Source organism: Chinchilla lanigera, unplaced genomic scaffold, assembly GCF_000276665.1.
Source record: "Chinchilla lanigera isolate Chin_1 unplaced genomic scaffold, ChiLan1.0 scaffold00030, whole genome shotgun sequence".
Taxonomy (NCBI): domain Eukaryota; kingdom Metazoa; phylum Chordata; class Mammalia; order Rodentia; family Chinchillidae; genus Chinchilla; species Chinchilla lanigera.
The window spans coordinates 10,054,082-10,080,936 of record NW_004955431.1 but is presented as its reverse complement, the minus strand read 5'-3'; the positions used below and the strand labels follow the sequence as shown (position 1 = coordinate 10,080,936).

At 35.8% G+C, this 26,855-nt stretch overlaps 1 protein-coding gene across 3 annotated transcripts in view; it reads right to left on the bottom strand.

The window, feature by feature from the left end:
• Positions 1-26,855, bottom strand: part of Dclk1 (doublecortin-like kinase 1) — a gene marked incomplete at its 5' end in the record, with an annotated part of 326,977 nt that overhangs the window by 221,669 nt on the left and 78,453 nt on the right.

Here is a 26,855-nt window from a genome sequence, read left to right as displayed (position 1 = left end):
TGAAACTCTCAGATAAAGAGCAAAAGAAAAGCCCCACAAACATAGAAACAAACATAAACCTGTAAGCAAGTACTACCTGCAAGTAACTGATGAAATAGGTTTGCTCTGAATAGCCTGTGCATTTGGTCAATTTTGACATATGAAAACATTTAATAAAATATTTCACTGTCATATTGAGTGTCTTGATGGCCTTCAACTTCTGAGAAGTTAAGAATCTTTATTTTGGGTGTCATTTATAAACCCTGAACCATCCAGCTTATAGTCAATAATTAAAAGTTATCAACAAAACCACTATTCTATGAAAATGTGCATATATATATATATGTATGTTTAGATTCCTTCTTATGAACTAAAAATATCTCCAATTATATCTCAGGATAGTTCTGGTCATTTCCAGGCACAAAACTACCGATAGGATGCTTTCACTGAGGACAATGTTGGGGACCACACCCAAGACTTTGTGCATGCTAGGCAAGCACTCTCCCATTAAGCTACGCCTCCTTCCCTTAACAGAATGCTGGTTTTAAAACAATATTTTCCCCAATATTTTTTAGAGAGCTGAAGGTCATATACACAAAGTTCCTGTTTTCATTTTGTTTCAAAAGCAACAGTTTTCTGTACTGTTATCTTCAGTAAAGGTGCTCAGTCCGCTAGATGTAAGAATGCAAGATTGCTCAAACCATCAAAGACAGTAAGAAGTAATAAAAAACAATGGAAAGGATGCAGAGCTTCACCATACAAGGCAGTAGCAGTTCAGCAGTGGTTCTTCTACTGCATATTGTTCCTTTCAGATATTGTTAATGCCTATCATTTTGTTTTGAGCTCATGTGTCGTTTTTGGTGTTGTTTTGATTTTGTCTTCATTGTTGTTTTGTTAGTTTTTTTAGTTTTTAAAATCAAAAACAGAAACAGTTTTAATTTTTGCCTTGAAAGACCTGCTTGTTAGGTTTAAATAAAGCCTACTCTGCACTCTTCTTCAGAGCTATAGTTCAGAAAACAACTTTCTTTTGCTATTTTTCAGTTTTAAGTTATAGCTAATGAGCTTTTTGCCTTATTTTGCCCCACCTGCAATGTTCACACCCTATGACTATCATCTAATAACCCGTAAATGACTAATTAATATAAATAAAAGCTCAGTCCTGAAGAGCTATTTTCAGAAAAGTTGTCTATAGGATGAATTTTTTGAAATCATTTGCAATTCCTTGAAAATTCTGGAAAAAATATAATAAAAGCGGCAGACACGTCAGCTATAAACTGAGGACAATTCTTCTTTCTACTATTGCATAAAAGCCTTACAAAAAGAACAAATATTACTGAGAAAAATATAATCCAATTATTCAATATGAGTATGCTTAAATTATTTATAATCTTAAAGTAGATGATTAAATTTAAAGTTCAGATTCATCAAAACTCACATTTCAGCTCTGCCCCTCCGTGATAACTCACAAAGACAGTCCCATGCAGGACTCAGCAGTGACCCTTCCCAGCCCTCAGATCTTGGTCCAAACATCACTTGTACCATGTTCTAAGCCTGATATTCTCCCCTCCCCAAACAGACACATGCAGCTTATTATGTGATTGTGTCTGCTCCATGGGAGCAGTAATTATGTTTGTTCCATTCACCAACACACCCCAGTGCTTGGCATGTAGCAGATACTCAATAAATTAATGAAGATTAATTACACCAACATCCTCCAAATCTCTTTAGAAATGTGAAATGTCACCTCCCATCTGCAATGAGTCTGAGCCTGTGTTTTCTCAAGTCTTCCTGTGCGGCTAGAGGGTTAACGACCACCCAGGGCTGATCCTGCTTTTCTGACAGTCTCAGCGCGGAAGGAAGGAAGGAAGAAGAAATCATCCAAAGCTGTTAACAGGAAACCTCAGTCTACCAACGCTTTGGTGACTAACTGAAACCTTCCAATGATCCAGTGGTTAATTTTAACCAATGGTGAATTCCAGTGCCTGGGACAGAGCTTCTGAAACAGTCCAAGCCTTCTCTGTACTTATTCCAACTAGACATGAAAAATATCACCCATTCATTAGAAGACTGTCCCTGTGCCCATATTAATCTCTCAGACTTCTGAAAGTGTAAGTATAAATGAATTTAGGAAACAGAGTCAGTTAAGTAGCAAATCACTTCTTAGGATACATTCTTTTCACATATGTATCTGAGTAATACACCAGCAACCAGAAGACTGGAGTGTGGACAATTTACTTCATTTAGACGCTTTATCAAGAGATACTTATGTAAACAACCAAATCAGTTATGCAGTAAAGTTCACATTTCAGATAACAGCTAAACCCACTAGGCAATGAAAATACTGTTTCATGCATATAACTCCAGGCTCAGAGTCACAGCACTGCAAAACGGCTGCATGCCTGCTCTGCAGCTGAAGTTTACAAATGTAAACTACAGTTAATTCAATACATTTTATATTCACATTAGCCACATTTTAATGCCTATTTTCTGTACTGCTCTTCTGCCATCACAGGTCTAGGGTCCTATGAGCTGACCAACAGTGATCCAAAAGTCAAAGGTTCAGAATTAGAAGTAGCCCCAAATAGCTTAATGATTCTGTTCCCTCATCCTGGAGAAACTTTCCTAACTCAATAATTAAACAAAGTAAGACTGACTGCACATACACATCACGGCAGAAAAGAAAGGCACAGCCAATAATGACCAAATAGGCCACTTTCTTTAGCAGGACTTCCTCTTCTCGCATGTATCTCAGTAGAGAAGCTGCCCATGGAAGAATGAGCTGAGGAAGCGAATCCACGCATTTTTATCATGGTTTCTGCAACAATCGGAACACTTTTTCTTACCCTCTCAATTCCAGTTATTCAATAGAAACACAATGCAAAGCATATATGAAATACTTGAATAGCCATGTCAAAAGAGAAAAAGAAGTTGGTGAAATTAATTTTGGTAATGTGTTTTCTTTGAACCAATATATCTAAAATACTACCACTTTAACATGTAATCAGTATAAATATTATACAAATATTTTATATATTTGAGGTCTTTGACATGCGATATATATTTTATTCAGACAGCATATCTTAATTCAGACTGGCTGCATTTTACACATTCAATAGTCACCTGTGGCTGGTGGCCCCAAGTTAGACAAAGAAGCTCTAAACTCAAACATCCGGCAAAGTGAGAAATGTTATTCTATTTGCCATACAGAGAACTTAAGCAACTACATAATACCTTAGGAAAGTAAGTACTAAGTAGTTTGATAGCAAAGTACACACATGCCTCTGAAAGCTATATTGTATTCTTTCAGAAAGGTAATAAAATTAGAAGTAATAAAAGCAAGACAACAATTATCAGCAATTTCATACAAATTGAAGCCACTGACAGTATCTCCAAATGGCAGAGTAATGATTTCTGAAAACTTGCAAAAGGAAAAGATCATATTCTTCAGGTAACCATAAAAACAAACCTCCAAGATTGGACACAGAAGAACAAAATGTCCTGAACAGAATGCCATTCCAGGGCTGGGCATGGTGGTGCACGCCTGTAACGTCAGCACTCTGAGAAGAGGCTGATTGGAGGATGGCAAACTGACCACACCCCGGAAAAAATTTAGCAACTTAGTGAGACCCTATCTCAAAATAAAAAATATAGTCTGTGGATATAGCTCAGTGAGAAGGCCCTGGTACAGTATGGCGGGGGAAAAAAGTGCTGCATTTCTTACAGTCCACCATTCTAATCTCCCCCTCCCCAATCTCTGTCTCTCTGTCTCTCTCTTTCTCTCTCTCTCTCACACACACAACCTATTTTAAGAAAAATACTGATCCACAGCTAACATCAATTCTCTGACTTGTAAGGGCCATCCATTGCTCAGAGGTGCAGTTTCCAAGGCAAACAAGTTCAATTTTTGATATTCTGATTCGACTTGCCATTAATAATGAAGTGTATGATTTATCTTGGGTCATTGTCATTACTTCAGCCATTGTCAGGAAAAGTTAACAATGTCTCCTGTCACTCAGAGCTTTTGAGTTCTGTTTACATCAGGAGAATGTTAGGGGGATTCTTCTATGCTGGCAATTTCTCTATTACATGATTATGATTGCAAAATTGCATCCAGTTTTGTACACATCTCAACATTAAAAAATCACCTTTTGTTCAGAACTTCCCTATTAATTTGATATTTACCTCCAATTAAATTTAAATGTAAGTAAAAAATCTCTGTTAAGGGAACATATTTGATTTATAGCTTAAAATTTATAATTCCATTTTCTTATGGAGTTAAGAAATTATTTCAAGCATTCCTAAGAAATCAATTTAAAATAATTTTCAATGAGTATTTTAAAATCATTAATCATCCTTTAGTCATACTCAAAGTGAGTTTACCAAACATTTGTGTAGTTATTTTTTACATGATTACTCAATTGAACAAATTTCATGAATCAAAATTTACACTATTCTTTTATAACCAACCTGATCCTAACAACTTTGCTTTTAAATGTGCTAATTTAATATACATATTTTCATAAAGCCATATATATGTAAAGATTTTCCCATGTGAATTTATAGAAAACTGATTTTTAAAGGAAAAATTAATTATCAATTATAAAGTACTGAACAAAAATTTAAAAGTTTTGTCACTTTCTCATTCAAATGTTTCTCATCCATTTTCAATTTCCTTTCATATAAACTACATACAATATAAATGAATTTACATGGACAATCTTCTAGTTTAGTTAGGACGTGGAGTATTATTCACAGCACTTTCCATTGTTCCTTGACCCAATGCATTTCTTTTCACCAAAAAATGCAGACAGCACGTATCCAAGTAGATATGTTATAGAACACCACAGACCCAATTGCTTATGTTAGGATTTTAAATTTATCTTTAAGTGTATGTGGTATGTTTGTATCTAATTGGTATGCAAATTTATTCTCATTTTGCATTTTCTAAATACTCCACCAAAATGAGCTACATTTTTCCATGATTAATGTCAAAGACATTCTCTGAATTAATTTCTTTCTGTAATTTTCTCCATTTTAATTAGCTGATCCTTCTCAGATTATATTCTCTTAGTTATAGGAACTGATAAGATAGTTCCTATGATTAAAAAAAAAACTATTTGATATACCCAAGATCTGAGCCAAGGCAGTAAACAGAAGTTAGTTTTCAAATATCTTGGCCACTGTTATCTTAAGCTGTAGACTTTTCTGCTGAAATGTATCTCTTTAGAGATCCATTTGCCAAACCTGAAAAAGTGTAACTGATATGTTAATAGATAATCACTTATCCTGAGTCATACTGAAAGTATTAAATCAGCCTATTTACTTGTTACTTCACAGTATATATACATCACAAGGTATGCATTTATGTAGTTAAAGCTTACAGAATAATGATCTCACCTTTTTTTTACTATCTCTAAATCACTTATATACGCCCAGCCCTTTCAAAGGGCCAATGTTAATGAAGTTTCATGTAGGATTTGGGTGGGCATAGTGGGTATTTCTTTTTCTACCTATTTATTTAATGTGACTCTTATTCAATGCCTCCAGACTCTTTCTTGATGATACAAAAATGACAGCTACAAAAAGAACTAGTACAAGTATTACCTGATTTTAAAACTCAGTTTAAGGTACACCAGAATCCCATCCAAACCATGGCTATAGTATTGCCCAGTAAGTAGTTATTGAAAATGTTCATAAAAGTTATTTTCTCAACCCTTACATGGAGAAAATCATGAGAATAGGCACTGAGTTTAAAAAAAAAAAAAGTAGATGGTGAGGAAGCACTTCTGGAATATTTCTCCAAATAAACAGAAGGCAATGGAAAAAGTAAAAATTGACTATTTTTACGAGTCTGGAAACTACCCAAAAGCTTACACCAATCTGAGGAGCATTTATTAAAAAAAAAAAAAAAAAAAAAAGAGCTGGCTCTTGGTAAGAAGAATAAGCTCTGTGACATTTTTCTTGCCCTACTCCCATTTCCTTCTGTCCAGGTGAAGGGAGATTTTCCAGCTCTATAACTAGAAAGAAAAACAACGAAGAGACAAGAACAGAGCCTCAGTGACCTGCAAGACATCAGCAAGCATACAGCTGTGTACACAAAAGGAGAAGAGAAAGCCAGGGGAAAGAAAGGAATAGAAAAAAAATTTGAAGAAATAATGGTTGGGATTTTTCTCAAAATTGATGAAACTCCACGAGGCGCACATCTAAGATGCTCAATGGACCCAAGTAGGATAAATGCAGAATTCAGTTATGCAGTAAAGTTCACGTTTCATGATAATGGCTAACCCCACTAGACCAATGAGAATACTGTTTTTACATATAACTCCAGGCTCAGACTCACAGCACTGCAAAACCGCTGCATGCCTGCTCTGCAGCTGAGGTTTACAAATTTAAACTATAATTAATGCAATATATTTTATATTCACATTAACCACATTTTAATACCTACTTTCTGTACACCTCTTCTGCCATCACAGGTCTAGGGTCCTATGAGCCAACCAACAGTGATCCAAAAGTCGAAGGTTCACAATTAGAAGTACCCCCAACAACTCAAGTATTCCTCAGTGATTACTGGATAAACAAAATGTAGCATATTTACTCAGTGCAATATTATCCAGCCATAAAAAGGCCTGAAGTTCTGATAAGGGCCAGCAAGTTCTCATGCAGAAGAATCCCAACAGCCACATATTGTGCAGTTCTATTTATATCAAACATCCTGAACAGGGAAAAGCGTAAGGCCTGTTTGTGCAAGGTTAGTGCAGTAGCATTCTCATCCACGGATGGTGCAGAGGGTGGTACGTGACCAACTTTAAGTACCATGATTAAGGATCCTCGATCTTTCTCTGAAGCAAAACTGAATTAAAATGCTTTTTTCTTAAAAGAAAACTCACATGATGTAATCTAGGTTTCCAGAAGCTTATTAGAAATCAACATGAAAGTGGATTGCAAATTATCACAATTGTAAAAATTTAAAAATATAAATTAGAGATGTTTAGGGTTTGTGGTTGGGTGGTAGCAGAGGGAAGAGAAGAAAGATATGTCAGGTGATACAGTCTTCCTTTACTGACTTTCCACTCATTTATATTGACTGTTAAATCTCCCTAAAGTTATGCACATTAAAGGAAAGTGTTGTCTATTCCTTTTCCATATACGATTACAAATAAAATAAGAAATCTGTTACATTGTGCTTATGAACCGGGTATTTTGTAAGCTTTGCTTTGATGACTTTAATAAGGGGCAAAAAATATGTTGGCTAAGTTAGAAATAACCTGATACTTGTCAGTTTTATTTTAACATGCCTAGAACATGACTATTGAATGAAAAAGTCTTCAACTACAACAAGAACTTTACATTACAAAGGTTTTTTAAAAAACAAGTGGAGATTGAAACAAGGGACTTCATACTACCAAGCTCCCTCCCTACAGCTTTTCGTTGTTGTTGGGGGGGGGGGCAGTTTCCGGTGCCGGGAATCTAATTCAGGACCTTGCTCATGCCAGGCAGGCACTGTGCTGCTGAGCTAAACCTCCAGCCCCAACCACTTTTTAATTTTTAAGATTGTCTCACTAATTTCTCAGGCTGGCCATGAATTTGAGATCTTTCTTCTTCAATCTCCTCAGTAGCTTGGATTACAGGTATGCACTGCTATGTGAGACTTTCTTCACTAAGGAGACAATATGATGTTTACACATGCAAGTCTGGTGTATTTCACTTATGAGTATGGGCTCTAGTTGCATCCATTTGCCTATAAAAGCTTCAAGTTTATCTTTCTTTATAGCTGGGTAGTACTCCATTGTATAAAAATAACACATCTTTTTTAATGTGTTCCTCGGTTGATTGGCATTTGGGTTGTTTCCAAGATTTAGCTGTGACAAATTGCACTGCTATAAACATGGGTGCACATATATAGCTGTGGTATGACGTTTTCAATTCTTCTGGGAAAATATCCAAAAGAGGAATAGCTGAGTCAAATGGGACCTCTACTCCTAGTTTTTTAAAAATTTATTTTAAAGAAAAGAAGAATAAACAATAAAAACAATGGTGTAAAATTTCAAAACAAGACTGTAGGAGAGTAACAATGGTTAGTATATTGTGATTGTTACCTTCAAAATAGTTGTTCATTTTACAAGATATAGGCATTAAAAAATTGATCACATAATACAGGTATAAACCTTTCTGTTCAATGAACTAAGAGCAATTAGTAGTATATCTTAAGTATTATATATATACACACATATTCTTTCTTTTCTCCTTTCCCCCACCCCAGTTGCTCTTTCCTTTTGAGCAGTTTCTTCCCATTACACAATATCTATTATACATTTTGGATCTTATTTACTCTCTCAGCTTCTTACACTAGGGAGATAATACATTGTTTATACATGTGAGACTGATTTAGTTCACTTATGAGTATGGACTCATGTTGCATCCATTTCCCTATAAATGTCTCAAATTTATCCTTCTTTATAACCCAGTAGTACTCCATTGCATAAGAATATCACATATTTTTTATCTGTTCCTCAGTTGCTTGGCATTTGGATTGTTTCCAAGATTTAGCTATTACAAATTGTGCTGCTATAAACATGGGTGTACACATATTGCTGTGGTATGATGTTTTTAATTCTTCTGGGAAAATACCCAGAAAGAGAAAAGCTGGGTGGAATGGAACCTCTAATCTTAGTTTTTTGAGAATCTCCACATTGATTTCCACTGTGATTGTAACAGTCCACACTGTGATTGTAACACTCCACCAATAGTGGAGAAGTTCCTTTTTCTCCACAGCTCCTCCAGCACCTGTTATTGGTTGATTTCTTGATGATAGCCTTTCTTTTTGGGGTGAGATGGAATCTCCGTGTTGTTTTAATTTGCATCTCTTGAGTGACCAATGATGCTGAACATTTTTCATATATTTATTTGATATTTGTATTTCTTTATCTGAAAAATGTGTGTTCATCTCAGATGCCCATTTCTGATTGGGTCTTTGAATTTGGGAGGTCTGATTTTTTTTCAATTCTTTATATGTTGTAAATATAAGTCCTTTGTCAAGGGTCAGCCAGCTAAAGCTTTTTCTCACTCTGTGGTTTGTCTAAATGTACTAGAAGAGAAAATAGGTAGAAATCTTGAAGATACAGGGGTAGGCAGAGACTTCATGAACGAAACCCAAACTGCATGGGAAACACTTCAAAGAATCAACAACTGGGACCTCATCTGATTAAAAAGCTTTTGCACATCAAAAGAAATCACCAACAGAGTAATTCTAGTTTTTCGAGGAATCTCCACACTGATTTCCACAGTGATTGTACCAGTCTACGTTCCCACCAATATTGAAAAAGGGTCCTTTTTCCCACAGCCCCACCAGCATTTGTTCCCTAGTGTAAGAAACTGAAAGAGTAGATAAGATCCAAAAGGTGCATTAGATATTGTGAAAGGGAAAGAAACTGCTCAAAAGGAAAGAACAACTGGGATGGGAAAAAGGAGAAAAGAGGGAAGGGAAAATTTAAAAAATAAAAAATTATATATATATATATATATACATGTATATTACACAAAATAGCTAAGATAACTGTATCACTAATTTCTATTAGGTTATTGAAAGGAACAGTTAGTGTTTATATTGTTTGATCGGTTTTGCATGCCTGTATCTTGTAATCTGAGTGCCTACCTTGAAGTTAACAATATGAAATATAATAATCATTGTTAATTTCCTATCATCTTGTTTTGAAATTCTGTATCGTTTTTATTGTTTTTTCTTTCTCTCTTTAAAATAAAAACAGACTTTCTTCAGAGATAATGCAAAACCAAATAACAAGTCAATCATATCTAATTGCCAAATAAGATCTCTCTATATACTATTATCTAATGTAGTCACAGAGAAAGCAAAGGTCTAATCAGTAATCCATTAGCAGTTCTGTACTATGTCTAAAGCTTTCAAAGGTAAATGGATGCAACTAGAGACTATACTCATAAGTGAAATAAATAGGACCCAAATGTGTAAACATCATATTGTCTCCCTAGTGTAAGAACCTGAAAGAGTAAATAAAACCCCAAATGTACAATAGATAACATGAAAAGGAAAGAAACTGCCCAAAGGAAGGAAAAACTTGGATGAGGGAAAGGAGAAAAAGAAAGAAAGAAGGGAATATATATATATTCCCTTTCATATATACATATACACACACACACATACGTATCTGGGATAATTGTACTGCTGATGTCTAACGGCTTATTGAAAGGAACAGTTAATGCTTAATTTTTTGATCAATTTTGCAATATATGGTTTTTGACCAATTTTGCTTATATATGATAATCTGAACAACTAGTTTGAAGACAACAATATGCAATATAACAACCATTGGTGAATTCCTACTATGTTATCTAGTGTAACTCTGTATAATTTCTAATGGGGTTTCTTTTGTTTTTATTTTTTATTCTTTTTAACGGTTTGATCAATCTTTCATTCTTACATCTGGTAATCTGAGCAACAACATGTAATATAACAAACACTGTTAATTCCTATCATTTTGTTCTGAAATCTTGTATCATTTTTATTGTTTTTGCTTTGTTTTGTTTTTGGATATGTCATTGTTATTTTGATGCTTTTTAACTATTATTATTATTATTCTCTTTAAAATAAAAACTCAGATACAACCTAAACATAAATCATCAACTCTGTACTATATACATGCTTATTTCAAATTTTATGGTGAGGTTATTAAATGGAATCAATTTGAAATCTTCCTTCTATTTTTGTTTCGGAGAAGGGAGACATTTGAATTCATATTTTATAGTAAAGTTGGATTATTTTTGGCAAAAGTTATTGCACTGCTTTGGATGTATCTTTTGTTGATAATGAACCAGTTTCCCTGGAAAAATAACTGTTCAAGATTCAGTATAATCAAGAATGGCCTAAGTAAACAGCTTCTCAGGTGTTGTGAATGACAACAATGTGCTTTTTAGTTAAAAAGAATTTATATGATGTTAGAAAAAATACATTTGCTTCCTTCAGTAACCCCAAGTAAAGTCTATTTTATAGAAAATTATCCATCCTTGAATATCATAATCAAATATACTTACTTAAAAAGAATCTCTGAAAGATATTGAAATTCTGCTATGGTTTTCTAATTTCACTCTTCAAATGCTACTAAAATTGGTGAATACAGAAAACTTCAAATTATTTTCACACAGTGAGATTTGCACCATAGCACTTTTCTCTGTGACATGAAACACAATGAAGGTGGACATGGAATGCTAAGATAGGTCTTCAGAACTATTACTGAATTTTGGTGAATGAATAAACCTGATCTGTGCTATTTGAGATGAACGCGTCAACAGAAGACCCTCTGGGATCACTACTGTGTTTCTGAGATGCACATAAAAGGAATGCATTAAATATTTAAAGTGCCACAACTTTCAACAACGTGAGGAACAATACCTACCCAGGACATTGGCAGGTGCCACCAAGCATCTATTTTCTGTGTTGATGGTTGTGGTGACCCCAATTTTTATCTGATTTTTTTTTATTAGGTCAATGTTCAAAAAAGCCTTGCTTTAAGTTTTCATTTTTTCTTGTTATTATAAGACACAATTTGCATTTCTTGTGGATTCAACTAGTTGACTATAAAAAACAGCGCAGTGGCTGTTTGGAATGGATACACCACATGTGACTAAGATTTGATTTTGCTAAAATCCAACTGCGTGATGGAATTCCCATTAGATGTTTAATTTAAGTTCAAAATATATTTTGCTGTGATCCTCCAGCAGCCCTGGTGGAGACTCCAGACCGCTCTTTTACCTTTGCTCCTTTATCGGGGTCTTTCTGGTACGGCCTTTGCTAACCACTCCGGCTGTAACCGAGGTCCCTGCTCACGACACTTGTTCAACCCGGAGCTTCCCTGCTTCCTCTCTTGCCTTGCCTTCCTCCTCCGGCCTTCAGGACCGTGCACAGGCTCCTCCCTCTGCCTGGGAAACACGCTGCTTTTCTGCACCCAGGCGACACCTACTGTTTCTTCAGTGCTCAGCTCAGGAATCACTTTCCTGACCTCCCGGGCCAGATGGCGTTTCTCCGTTGCACATTCTTGAAGCATCATATACATTTCCACCGTGAGTCTCAGTGACAATGACGTGTACTGTACACTTGTGTGGCTTTCTGATGGATGTCTTTTTTCCCAAGAGCCTGTCACTGCCATGACAGGAGAGAATAGACCTGTCTTATTTTCTCCATCGCATTCTGCAGGGCCTTGTCATACACCATATCGTATCTGTGGAACGAGTGTATGTATCTAATGTGGTTCCATTTCCTTGAAATATGTATTAGAATTCTTCAGCATAAATGACATGCACTTTCAATGTTAAATGCTAGACTCTACTAAAAGAGCAACTGCATATGACTTCTGAGATATAAGCAGAATCCCAGTGATCACAGAGTACCTGATTTTGAGACAGGATCCCATGGCAAAAGGAAGGACTTAAGAAGTCGCACTGAGCAACAGTGACTATGGCATTTTGATGATGATTTATCTCCATTGTGCATAGGAAACCAATGGAAAAGCATAATTGTTCAGTAGAATTTTCATTTCAAACATTTCAAAGCCTTCATGTCATTAGTGATAACTACTTTCCACTTTTCTACTGGATAGATATTGCCTGAATATGTCCTCCATCCTGGGAGGCAAGTGCTTATACAAGGTGTTAAATTTTGTATAGTCCCTACAATAACCCTGGGAAACAAAAATGATTAACCCTGTTTTACAGCTGTAGTTCAGAAAGGTTAAGTAACTTGTCCAAGATAACACAGCTAGCACAGCACTGAACTAAGGCACTGACCCAGATTTATAAATACAGAGGCCAAAAAAATCCTTCGTTAATGAGTTATAGGTGCTTAAAAACAGCATACATCCTCCAAAGGAGGTTTCACCACACAAAAACTTGCAAATATTGAATGAAGCAGAGTGTTAATCATGAGATTTGTCCTTCCTTACATCTCACTCAGCCCAAAAAGACCGCATCTGTCTGAATTATACTCTCACTCCGTAAGGGGTCATATTCAAACATTTAAAAATTGTTTGATAACCAGAATTCTTTTGGCCTTGTCCCATTTTCTTATTTCTTTCTAAAAACTAAATCTGAGTAGTAGTTCTTAGGCATTAGGGAACAATGTCTTAGTTGTTCAAATCTGGAGAAAGCACATATCTGAAAATAAATATTATTCGCCAAAGTGAAATTTTCACCAGAGAAAAGGTATCAATATGGGGCAGAGAACAAATAGAATAAATACACTTTTCAAAAAGTATCTTCTTTTCTAAACTGAAGTCCACTATTTGACTAACTCAACACTAATACACTTCTTTCTTCACATACACAAACATCCAGACATTAGTTTGCACATGATGACACAAACCCACGTGCCCTTCCCAAAAGAGAGATAACTCACCATTTGCCAGTTATGCCATATAACTTGAAATCTATTTTTATTTTAAAGAGAAAAGAACAAAAGCAAATTAACAAACACAAAGACATAGAACAACACAAAAACAATACAAATGCCACAGAATTTCAAACACGCTAATAGGAAATTAACAATGGTTGTTGTATTACATATTGTTATCTTTAAATTGGTTATTCAGATAAACAAATGTAGGCATGTAGATTGACCATCAGATAATGGAATATTACTCAGCAATAAAGAATGATAAACTGGAGGATTTTATACGTAAATAGATGCAAGTAGAGAGCATACTCAAAAGCAAAATAAATTAGACCTGCATATATAAACATCATGTTGTCTCAGTACTGCAAGAATGTGACAGAATAAATAAAATCTGAAAGGTACAATAGATATTGTGAAAGGGAAAGAAACTGCTCAAAAGGAAAGAATAATTGGGATGAGGGAAAGAGAAAAGAAAGAAGGAAGGAAGGGAAAATATATATATGCACACATGATAGCCAAGATAATTGTACTACTAATTTCTATTGCTTTACTCATTCTAAATCTAGAATATCTTTATTATGTATGTTTTCAAGTATGTATGGATGTAGCTCTCATATTGTCAGAAACTATATCAATTATAACTTTTTTATTTTAAAGAGAAAAAGAACAAAAACAAAATAACAAAAACAAAACGACATAAAAACAATGCAGAATTTCAAAACAAGATGATAGGAAATTAACAATGGTTGTTGTATTACTTACTGTTGTCTTCAAAGTAGTTTCTCAGATTACCAGACATAGATCTATGCAAGACTGATCAAATAATTAAACATTAACTGTTCCTTTCAATAAACCAATAGAAATTAGTAATACAATTATCTTAGCTATCTTGTGTGTATATATTTTTTCCCTTCCTTCTTTCTTTTCTCTTTTCCCTCATCCCAGTTATTCTCTTCTTTTGAGCAGTTTCTTTCCTTTCACAATATCTACTGTACCTTTCAGATTTTATTTACTTTTTCAGGTTAGTACTCTAGGGAGACAATATGATGTTTACACCTTTAGGTCTGATTTATTTCACTTCTGAGTATGGTATCTAGTTGCATCCATTTACCTATAAAAGTCAATTATAGCTTTAATCACTCTCAATAAACTCAAAATGCAATTGTAGATTGAAATAGACTAATATATATTGAAGACTCTGAAAATAGAGAAGGGGATATGATATGAAGCCAGTCAAAGTGGTAACTGATTCAACAGTACATATCATATTCTACAGATAAAGACTTCTTTTGTTTGGGCAATGGAGCAAAAGCCTTGAACAGCTGGTCTGGCTACTCCAAGTCCCCTCTCTGGAAAGACCTCCAAAGTATAGATCTCCCTCAAGCAATGAGCACTAGGGAGGAAGTCTCTTGCGGGGGGTGTATACTGTTAGCAGCTTTTCAAAGAGTATATTCCTTATACTCCCTTTCTCAGAGGCAGGTGGCAGGGAACCTTCCCAACTAATCAGCTCCTCCTTCATTCATTCATTCAATCATTCAATCATTCATTCCTTCCTGGAATCTCACCTCACCAATCTCCTCACATCGACTCATATCCCTTGGCCCTTGTATAGATTTCCACATCTTTGGAGCTACAGTTCCCTTAGTAGCTGAAGAAAGAATATTTCCCTAAGTTCTGCAAGTAGAACTCAAAAGTCTTAGAACCTATTTTTAAACAATTTATGGGGGAAAAAAATCTCATGGCCTAAAAAAAACCAGTCACTCCTACACTTTCTCCAGTGTCATTATGATTCATTCCCATCCTCGGTGTTTGAGGCCTTCACAGTCTGGGCCCATTTCCTCAAAAACCCTAAATGGCAGTGAATCATCACTCTTTGAATCTGATTAGACTGGAAAACAGCCAAAGTCAAAATAACAAATGATACGTGTGATCCAACAGGATAGTTTCATGGAGGCAAAAAAAAAAAATGAGATACAAAAGCCTGACTTTTTGTGAGGCACACAAGCGGCTCCAATATTGATTACAAAATATGAAGAGCTTCAAAAATACATTGATTTTGTACAACACAGCTGCAAAAAGCTTTGGTGTGTGGGACTGACGACTGCAAAAGCTCAGAGATCACTTAGAGATATACATGTGTAAGTACATGAATTATAGACATATAAGTAAATATATTCGGAGTGTGTGTGTGTGTTGTGTACTCATGTGTATGTGATCAAATTTGTTTTATTTTTTTGTTTGTTTGTTTTTGTTTTTCTTCTGTACCAGGAATCGAATTCATGACCTTGCGCTTGCCAGGCAGGCGCTTTGCCACTGAACTAAATCCCCAGCTCCTTCAAATTTGTTTTGTAAGGGCTGTGGTTGTATCATCGTGGTGGAGCACTTACCTAACATACCCAAAGGTGTGGTTTAATTTCCAGCATGGTAAACAAACAAACAAACAAACAAACAAACAAAAACCCAACTATGATCATTCCTATTATCCTGTTTATTTTATTTATTATTTTATTCCTATTATTTTATTGCCTGAATTATTTCCTGATAATACACCTGATGATATAAAGAATCCCCTATTGTTATCAGATAGCTAAGAGTATCATTTGTGGGTGTAAATATGATTTTTGTCGCCATGAGTCTTATTTACGGTGACACAAATGGATGATTTAATGGTAGGCTGCTGCGTACTGGTTAGTGTCAAACGGCACAGCACGCTCCTTTGGTCCCTCTCAGTCCTTTGTTGCTGTAGCAGTTGAAGTGTGAGGCTGTCATGTGCCGGGCTGATGAGCTGCTTTGCTTGTGGCTGCTGCACACCCTGGCAGCTCTTGGCACCAGACAGAACCTCCCACCCCGCTCCTGCTGCGCCCACCTGTTAGACGGGAGGGTCAGAAGCTGAGGGTTCGGCTGCAGGCACAGCCTGACATCTTAGGCAGAAGTAGAAGAGAACAAAAGGAAGGAACAGGTCTATGGGAAACGGCCCCTTTTAAACCATTAATTATCTTTCTTCCACCGCATGTGTGGCTCAGAACCCCCGCAGTGGGCTGTCAGCTGGAAATTAGGTGCTGTGTTTCTACAGCAGTTTTTCCTTTAAACCCAAGCAACTTCGACTTTCATAATCAGAATGGAAGAAATTGGAAAATGCACACCCTGACATTCAGTTTTGTCTCTCACAGCTGCTTTTCTAACAGTATTATTCCATCAGAGGGCAGTTTTGAAAGATACAGGCCAAATGGACACCAATTTGGCCTCTCCAGATTCCGAGAGGGGACAGTTTTGTTCCCTTTCTCAGTGATGTGAGGTAAGGGGCCCACAGGCTTTTCTTAACTCAGTCCTAAGGATGAGCAGCCAGAGGCAGCCTGGCCTGATGCCCTCTCTGCAAACGCTCCCTTCTTGTCTTCTGCATTTCGCTTCTTCTCCATTTTCCTACTTCCTTTTATTGCAAACGCAAAGAGCAAACTTGGGTGACTAAACGTTCTTTGGATGAGAGGGAATTATCTACAACATCATTCACACTAACTTTCAAATTAATACACAAAAGTGGAATATCACGTTTCTCCTAAGATGGACACTTGGGGACCAGGAGCAGAGGAGATAAGTGAGAAGTTGTATTTCCCATAAAGAATAGGATCGATCAAACAAACATGCTGTGTGCCAAACACATTCTGATTGAAGTAGGCAGATAGCAACATAAAATATTGGCTTTGGCCTACATTTGTGCTTTTAAAATGTAAGCTACTTAAAGACATTTATATGCAGTTTGTATTTGGTCCTGAGGAAGCTTTTATTGGTTTGAATTAATGTCCTCACATTAAAGTCAGACATGATGTCCTCATATTAATTTTGTAATTGCTGTCAAAATTTTTGCCATCTGGGAGAACCACTAGATGCGAAATCAGAGGACTTCTCTGGTTATTTAATTATGAGTCGTTTATTACCTCCAAGTCTTTTAAAAATCTTAATATCGAAAAAAGTGATAATTCCTACTCTCTATTTTTCACAATAAAGAACTGAGACTTTGAAATTAAGCGACTTAGACCATTTGTACTTAATATTGGTGTGACTCTGGGCAAATAATTTAATTTTTTGAATAGGAAGTAGTATCTATTATGTGTGATTATTGTGAGGTTTTAGGAAGATGTAGTAGATAAAATGCCAGGGTGAGTCTGTTAAAGAGAATCTAGTAAATATTGACTTTTTAGGAAATATATAGTTTTAGCAAATACAAATTACTTTGCACATTTTCTGAAAACAATATAAGCTTAATAAAGGAGCAACTAGCCATTATCTCAATAGATGTAAGATATAATGTAAGATATAATACAAGGGCAGATGGGTTTCACCTAGGCCAGGACACCAGTAAACAAAGTAGTTAGTTCACAACTAACTCAAAATTATCATTGAAATCATGACTATAAGAAATGTAATGAATCATTGGTCTAAAACGCTGTATATTAATGAAATCAAAAGGATGGAAAAAATGAGTAGAAAAATAGAAGCAATTAGTAATTAAATTTGAATTCTGAAGACACTGCCTATTAAAATGAGCATTTTAAGTTTGGTTTAATTAGGAACAAGTCTGTAAATATTCTCTTCCTGTATTTTTTTTGTATTTTAAAATAACAAAAGCCAGTTCTCAATTTCCCATCTTTTTGTCATGGTCTCTCAGAAATGATGGTAAGTTTGTCTTTTGGTAAATACTAAATACAGATGTTTGGGCTTTGGATTTGCATACTGTTTTTGAATTGTAAAATCAGTCTAATGATCAATTCTTTCCTTTAAATTTTGAACAGTGTAAGTAATGACACTAATCACAAATATGAATGAGCAGGAAAACAGTTTTATTCAGCCAAGTCCCCTGTCTGTTTTGTGCTGGTAAACTGCAGGGGCAGAAATAAAAGCTCTCATTTGCTTTGGAAATTGTGCCAACATGTGAATCCTCCCACCACGGCTGATGTCAAGCTACCAACAGTGTAATCACCAGCTCATAAAATTTCCATATATTTAACAATACAGGCCAGGGAGAGTTCCAACATGCACTGCCTCATAACATTGGAAGAAAAGGACTTAGGTGAAGAGCAAATGAAGGAGATGGAAGGAGCCAGTTATACAACAAAGTGTCTCAAAGAGGCAGACAGGTCACTGTGCAGAGTATTTCTAGCTGAGTGTCAGACCACCAAGGATTCCTCCATTGCTGAAACTCTCTCTTCTATGTGACCAGGAAAACAGTGGCCAAATGTCCCCTGCCATAAAAACCTGCCATACCCAGCAACTCCTGCCTCTCGTGGTCAGTGCTGTTATATCTCCCCTTTGTCTGCTATACTCTGACTCACATTTCCTCCCTTTTGCTTTTGTCTGATCTTTTCTTTCTGTCTCTTTCTCTCTCTCTTCTCCTTCCTCTCCTCTCCTCTCCTTCCTCTCCTCTCCTCTCCTCTCCTCTCCTCTCCCCTTTTCTCCTCTCCTCTTCTTCTGCTCTCTCTCCCCTCCCCTTGAATGATAAGACAGAAGAGGCATCAACATCTTTCGTAGCTTTCGTATTTCACAAGTAAGGAATCCAGGTCCCAGAAAAACTGAGTAACTTTTCTGAGGTCCCCTTGCTTGTTAAGCTAGTAATAGCCCCTAGCAAGGAGTAGAGGAGAGCACTGTCTGCTTCAGATCAAGACCCAAGACCAAGAAGTGGGTGGTACCCTGGGTGCATCCCTGCTTATTTCAGGGCCAAAGGACGGTTGGCTCTTCCAAAATATTTGTGAAGTTATGAAAGAAATGAAAGTGTTTCTGAGGCAGGGAAAATAATCCTGGAAACCAAAGCCAATGAAGGAAGCTCTAGAGCCTATCGCTGGTTGAGGCAGAGAAGATAGAGATGGAATACATGAACACAATACCACCTACAGGCTGGAACTTCATTTTAAATCAAGATACAAAGAAGCCACTGGCATTTCTGGATATATACATCAGTTTGTTTTAATCAAATTCCATCTCAGAGGCTTTTCTGGTATTCTTTCTTAAACAATTTTTGTTTGTTTATTTGTTTCATTTTGTTTTGAGACATGGGCTCGCAATGCTGTTCAGGCTGGCCTTGAGTTCACTTTGTAGCCCAGGCTGGTCTCAAACTCGCAACCATCCTCCTGCCTCAGCCTCCAGAGTGCTGGGATTACAGGCATGCGCCACCACACCCAGCCTAAACAACTTTGATCATTTGATCTTAACAGTTTGATCTTAAACAGCAATTGATCATTTAGAAGCACACATTTAGTGGCACTACTCAGTAGGTGCTGGCAGGCTTTCCATAAAAGCTAGCATGAAAATGAAAATAGCTAAAATTTGCTTATTACTACGTGCCATGATAAGCACAGCGCAGAGTTACCTCCTTAAGTACTAAAAACAGTTTGTGTCTATGTGTTGGACACTATTTTTCTCTTTCATTCTGTAGATAAGGAAATTGAAATGTGTAGGAAATCAAGAGAAAACAAATTCAGATAGCTAGAAAGAGGTAGATTCCAGACTTAAATGAAGTTTCTCTAATTCCACAGACAATGATTTTGGTCACTTGTTTCAGAAAATAATCCCATGTGTGAAGAATGTATTCCTAATACTTTATGATTCATGGTACTGTATTCTACGACAAAGGAGGGTACCTTACGTGACTGAGTAGTATTAGTCAAGCTACCTATCTGCAAATCTGTTTAAATGTTAGGCTGGTGGTTTTCAACCTTAAAAATGCCTTCAAAAGACACAGATCTCATTTCAGGTAAGAAATGACTAGGGAATTAATTCAGGAACACAGAGATTCTCAAAAGCAGATAAAGCTTTAAAAGAAAACCCAAGAATAATTCTTGGCCACCTTGTATTTCTGAAGTGTGAAACTGCAAGCCACTGCCAGATCCTCTGAACAAATCTGTGAAAAGCAAAGGACATAATCTGGTAGGATTTCTTCTGCCATTAGAGCTATACTGAGCTGCAGAAAATTCTGGTTGAAATGCTTCACTCTTCCAAAAGGCAGCAGCTGGTCTTTGGTATAAAAAGCAAATTGGTGAATAAAATTCACACTCTTCAAAATGTGTGAACATCAGTGATTTTTTTCAGTCATACTTTCTTCTGAAGCTAAACCAGAGAGGCAAAGTGACTTTTAAAAATTCTTATTTAATTTAAAATTCTGTCATTTCTTGGTAAAAGACTGTGTTTACAGTATTGTATAGACAGGGTTAGCATGTGTGTGTGTACACACATCTCACACACACACAAATATACACTGTCCTTCTATCTTCCAAGACTATGAGGTAAAAAAAATCTTTGACTTAGTTAAACACAGACATAATTTAATCATGAAATCTTGGTATGACTGAGAGACATAAGTATATTGCTGCACACAGAGAATCATTTACTAGCAAGATGTTTCTGAAGTCAGTATCTAATCATGCATATATTATTTAACCTAAATTTAAAAGTGAGATTACCGTACTCAGTAATAGATGTCTATATAATGTTACTTTAAGTTATGACCTCCATTAGATTCAGGCAAAATAATTAATCAAATAAAACTCAGATTGCCCCTTGGTTCGGTAAGATGACAATATTTAAATCACTTTATCTATTACATTCAAAATATTTCAGTAAATGTGAAAAATTCCCAGAACACAATTTTCTAGATGGTTTCTTCAATATTATTTAGCAACTCTTTTTTAGCTTGAAATAAGTCTTATATCAAACACGTACATCCATTGTTTGTTTGATTCTTGCTATGAAAACTCAATTGCTCACACTTTTGAATAAGTACATTTTATTTTTAGAATAATTTTAGATTTACAAAAGAACTGCAAAGGTAGTATATAGGTTCCTATATTCCCTACACCCTGTTTTCCCTATTATTAATATCTCTACTAGCATTACCATGAATGAGCCAGTGGTCTTTTTGCAGTTCTTTTCCCCCCACGCTTTATTAGTAATTGAGAAACAACAATTTTATGTAACTACAATGTGGAGTTTTGATGCATGTAAATTGTGAAATGATCAAGTGAAGATAATAAAGATATCTATTACCACACAAACTTTTTGTGGTGAGAACATTTAAGATTTACTTGTAGCAATTGTCCAGTGTACAACATTATTACCTGTATTCCCTGTGTGGTACATTTGATTTCTAGAATTTATTCCTCAAAATACACTTTTTACCCTTTGACAGCATTTCTTCACCACCTACTCACTGTTGCCTGACCCCAGACAAGCACCATTCTACTCTCTTCTTTTATGAATATAACTATTTTAGATTCCACATATAAGTGACATCAGGTAGCATGTGTCTCTCTGTGCCTGTTAATTCCACTTAGCATGGTGTCCTGCAGGTTCATCCATGATGTCACAGATGACAGGATCTCCTCTGCAAAGGCCAACAGTACACCATTACGTGTACAGACAGCACATTTTTGTTATCCATTCATCTGTCATGGTCACTTAGGTTGATTCCCTATTCTGGAATCAACCATTAATAACGTTGCATTATTTGCAACCATGATTGCAAATAATGCTACAATAAACATGAGAGCATAGACAAATATTTCATATACTGATTATACTTCCTTTGGATGCACATCCAGTAGTCAGGTTGCTAGATCACATGGTTGCTCTATTTTTAATATTGTGAGGAGCATCTATACCATTTCCATTATAGTTACGTGAATTGAAATTCTGGCCAACAGTGTGTAAGGTTTCCTTTTTCTCTACATCTTTCCCAACAGTTGTCATCTTTTGTCTTTTTGTTAACAGCCATTCTAACAGGAGTAAGATGATATTGTAGTTTTAATTTGCATTTCCCTGATGATTAATAGTGCTGGGCATATTTTCTTATACATGTTGGGCCTTTCCTTATCTTCTTCAGAGAAATGTTTATTATTCATTTTAAAATCATGTCATTTGTTTTCTTGTTATTGAGTTGCTTGAGTTCCTTGCAGATTTTGGATATTGACCTCTATTCAGATGTACAATTTGCAAATACTCTCTCTACCCATAGGTTGTCTCTTCCCGCCATTGATTACTTCCTCTGCTGTGCAGCCTGGGACCCTTACCTCACACTATATATAAAACTCAGTTCAAAATGTGTTAAGGACATACACATAAAACCAGAAACTGTAAAACTACTAGAAGAAAACACAGAGGAAGAAGTTCTTGACAGTGGTCTAGACAAAGGAACCAATGTTAATGAATTACTAGTAACTAAAGTCCAATTTTATTCACATATTTTTAGTTTTTACCTAAGTACTAAGTACCTATGTAATTTTCTCTGCTACAGAATCTCATCTGTGACACCACAATTATATTTAATTATCATGTCTCCTTCAGCTCCTCATCATTACAATGGTTTCTTAGGCTTTTCTTGTTTTTGCTGACCCTGACAATTTTAAAGAGTGCAGGTGAGATAGTTATCGGATGTCTCTCCTGATATTTTTATACTAATTAAACTGAAGTTATAGGTTTCTGAGAGGAAGATGATGGGGTAAAATGGCATTCTTATCACATTAAATGCAAACTGTCAAGAGTGCACAGCATCAGTAAGACTTATTGTTGATACTGACTTTGACCACCTGGTTGAGTAGGTTTGTCAGGTTTTTCCACTGTGAAGTTAATCGTTTATTCTCCTCTCCATACTGTACTTTTTGGAATGAAGTCACTGTAAGAAACCTGCAGTAGGGAGTGGAGAGATACACACTACCTCCATGAGGGCAGAGTATCTACATAAATTACTTGGAGTTCTTCTGTGTTGGAGATTTGTATCTTCAGCATTTATTTGTGAAATTGATCACTTTTGGTAGTATGGACTCACATGTATTTATTTCATATTTAGGAGCATAATCAAAGATTACTTTAATCTGTTGTTCAATCTGCCGCTACTTGGCCACTGAGAGGTTTTGCATTTCCTGGTGTGTCCCTTTCACTTGTCTCTATCATTGAGGGGTTGTTTATTTCTGCTTTCTGAGCACGGGCTGACTTTTTGGCATTAGAAGATGCTTCAGGCTCATCCTGTACATTTTCCACCCTGTTCCTAGAATTCTCTGAAGAGCTCTCATTCCTGTTCCTTTTTATTCAGGAGAGGTATTAAATGCCGAGATCTGGGCACTAGATATGTTCCCAGCTACTGGAGTGTTAATTGCTTTTAGGCTTTCTTAACTAATTGATCAAAGAATCCATGTATATACACATATCTATAAATATTCCTATATGTAACCATCTGTGTCTACACTGAACTAAACATGAGTTCATACTGCTCTCTCCAACTATAATTTATACCCAATAAAGCCATTTTAGTCTCTGTCTCTCATTTATCTGTAAAATTCCAGTGCAGCAGTGAGAAATCTGGTTCTCAACGTCTGTCACCCATTTACTTAACTGTTTAGTTCAAGCATACATGTCCAGTGGCATCAAAATTGTTAAGCCATGCTCCCATGGGAGAACACTTTATCAGCTACGGGACAGTAATTAAGTTCAGCTTCTCTGGCCTTCATTTTAGAGATTTTAGTTGGCACCTTTAAGGCTTAGCCTCCTTCACTGAGGTTGTTTCACACATTTGTAATAGAGATAAGGTGGTTCTTTTTGTATACATTGTACTTTAAAAAGAAAGGAAAGCTAAATATATTAGTCTGTCTGAATTTATTCTAGATTCCAGAAAATTTAATGTACAATTTTATTTTATCCAAGTTCCTAAGCATTTTAATCATTGTTAATCTCTGCTTAGCGAGTTTATTCAGGGTGCTTATAATATACACGTACACACATATGTACATGTGCATATCCATATACCTACCTATATTTAAATCCACTCACTATAGTGGATTATATAAATCTAATATTAGCATATTTCATATTTTAACTTCTCATAGGTAAACTATTTTTTCAGTAAAAAATTATGTATGAGAAAGAATATAAGAATATCAATTACTATCTCAGAAGTGCTCCTTTCTACAAAGATTTTAAGTACATTCTTCTCTTTCCACATTTAAGTACATTCTTCTCTTTCCACAAAAGCAAGGGAAGCATTGCCTTGGCTACTCTGCTCCTCCATCTCTGGAACAATTCAACTGGGGACTGGACAAAAAGGGAGTGAACAAAGTAAAAAGACAGACCTTTGCTTCAGTAGCTCAGGATTTCACTTCGTGAAAGGTTAGTGACATGGAAAACAAAGATGTATCACCATAATGGAATATTTGACATCTTGCCCAGTTTTACATACTGATTGAGGATAATCACTATGCAACTGTCACAATCCATTTCCAAGCATATCCTAGATTTCTCAAACATGAATATTAACTTATGTTTACTTACTTCTTAAAAAAGATAGTAGAGGTAAAATTACTTTAATGTTTTCCTTCTTTTCACTGCAATCTGATTTAAAGAAGGGAAATTGGCTTATTAATTCGTTTAGGAAAGTGGTGGCCAGATTTGGAAGTACAACCTAAATTCACAAAGTGCCAATTACTGCACCTAAGTTCAGTAAACATCCTAAGCTCCAATCAAAGTGCAAGTCATGGCTGCTCTGTTGAGGCGGCTCCCGACGCTGCTCCAAAACACCAAGAAGAATGTCTGAATGTGAATGCTGCCATCACAACTCCTAACGGCACGAAAGGCCACAAGCTCATAAAACACAAGTAAATGTTAAGGTTGACTCGCCAAGCCAGAGAGTTCCAGAGGCTTCCTTCTCCTAGATATCTAGTAGGCACCCTAACAAGAGCTGTGACTCACCTCATCTGCATCACAGAGTAACAAAGGGAGTCATAAGGGACACTCTGAGGCATTCATTTCAGTGGAAGTCAAAGCAAGAAACACAAAGAAGTTGTTTTATGTATTCTATTGCCTTTTCATGCACTTTTTATCTAAATGAGTTCCAGTGAGAATAAAGTCAAGAGATTTAATATGCTCTGATATACAACTGCTGAAATTAGTTATTCACTTTCTTCTGTAAAACCAGGTATTTGTTAACAGATTAAATGTGTGGCCCACTCAACAACTAGAGAAATATCATAACACTTAAGTTTGGAAAGTCAACTTTCTTTTGTATTCTATTTAATAGTAGAGCAGTTAAAAAAAGAGCTATTGATTTTTTAAAAAAATATTTTTGAAGTAACATTTGGAAGGTGCTAGAAAGTAGAGACATAATAAATTACAGCATCTATGAAGGGAATACAAAAAAGCAAATTTGTGAACATTTAAGTGATCATAGAAACTGTTAACTTTCTCAGAGTTAAGAAAACTTATTATGTCCATAAAAAAGAATAGGGTGTTCTACAAAATGAGCACCAGATAATAAAGAAAAAAATCTCAGAACACTCAGAAATTGAAAAAATATGAACAGAACAATAAAAACCTTATTTGAAGATAAAATTAAATTTATTTCCCAGGAACTAGGAAAAAAATTTTAAAGGAACATAAAAGAAGATAATATGTAATATAACAGCTGCTGTTGATTCCTATCATTTTGTTCTGAAACCCTGTATCATTTTTATTGTTTTTGCTTTTTTTTGTCTATGTTGTTATTATTTTGTTATTGTTTTTTTATTATTCTCTTTAAAAGAAAATATGAAGAAGTGACAAATATCAATACAGGAATTTCAGTAATTGATTTATAGAAGTTTTTAAGGAGAGAAAACAAAGGAGAAGAAATTAGCAAAGAAATGTAAGAAAAAATTAAGAGACCAATAGGATAATCCCCTTAAGATTAAAAAGGCCTAATAAGTACTGGATACACTAATGATAAAAGACTCACTTGAAGATTTTCCACATTATTTCACAACAATAAAGATAATGAGTAGATCCTAAAAGAGTCCAAAGAACCAAACCATAACAAGAAAAATAGTTCAAGTAGAAAGAAATGTGAGGGAAATTGGCAATCAATTTGTTATGGTTTGTGTCTGTGTGTCCCCCCAAAGCCTCATGCCGCCATGGGGCAGGCTTTTAGAGTTGATTGATTGTGGGTGTGAGAACTACACCCGCCCTGGGGTGGATAGTTTGCATATGTAAGGGAGAGGGAAAAGGTGCTTGAGGCGGTTCCTCCCCCATTCCGCCCTGGTGTGTGGTTGTTGCTTTTGCTGTGTTCTGCTGCCATGAGCTGTAGCTCTCTGCCATCTGCCAGTCTGCCTTGTAATCTGCCAAGTATGGACTGGAACCTCCACAAACTGTAAGCGAAATAAACCTTTCCTTCCTTAATTTTGGGCATCAGGTATTTTGTCCCAGCAGCGAGAAAAAAGTAACCAAGACACAATTTTACAATGGAAACAAAAGAGCTATAAGAACTTCAACATTCTGATAAGTGATCCTAAAATACATTAACATCATAAGTGAGAAGAGAATTGAAGTTTGCAGATGTGTAAGCCTTTAAAATTTTATCTTACATGCATTGCCTATTAGGAAAACACCAGAAAAAATTACTCCAAAGAAAGATAAGACCCCCAAAAACTAGAAACTAGAAAAGATCATGTAT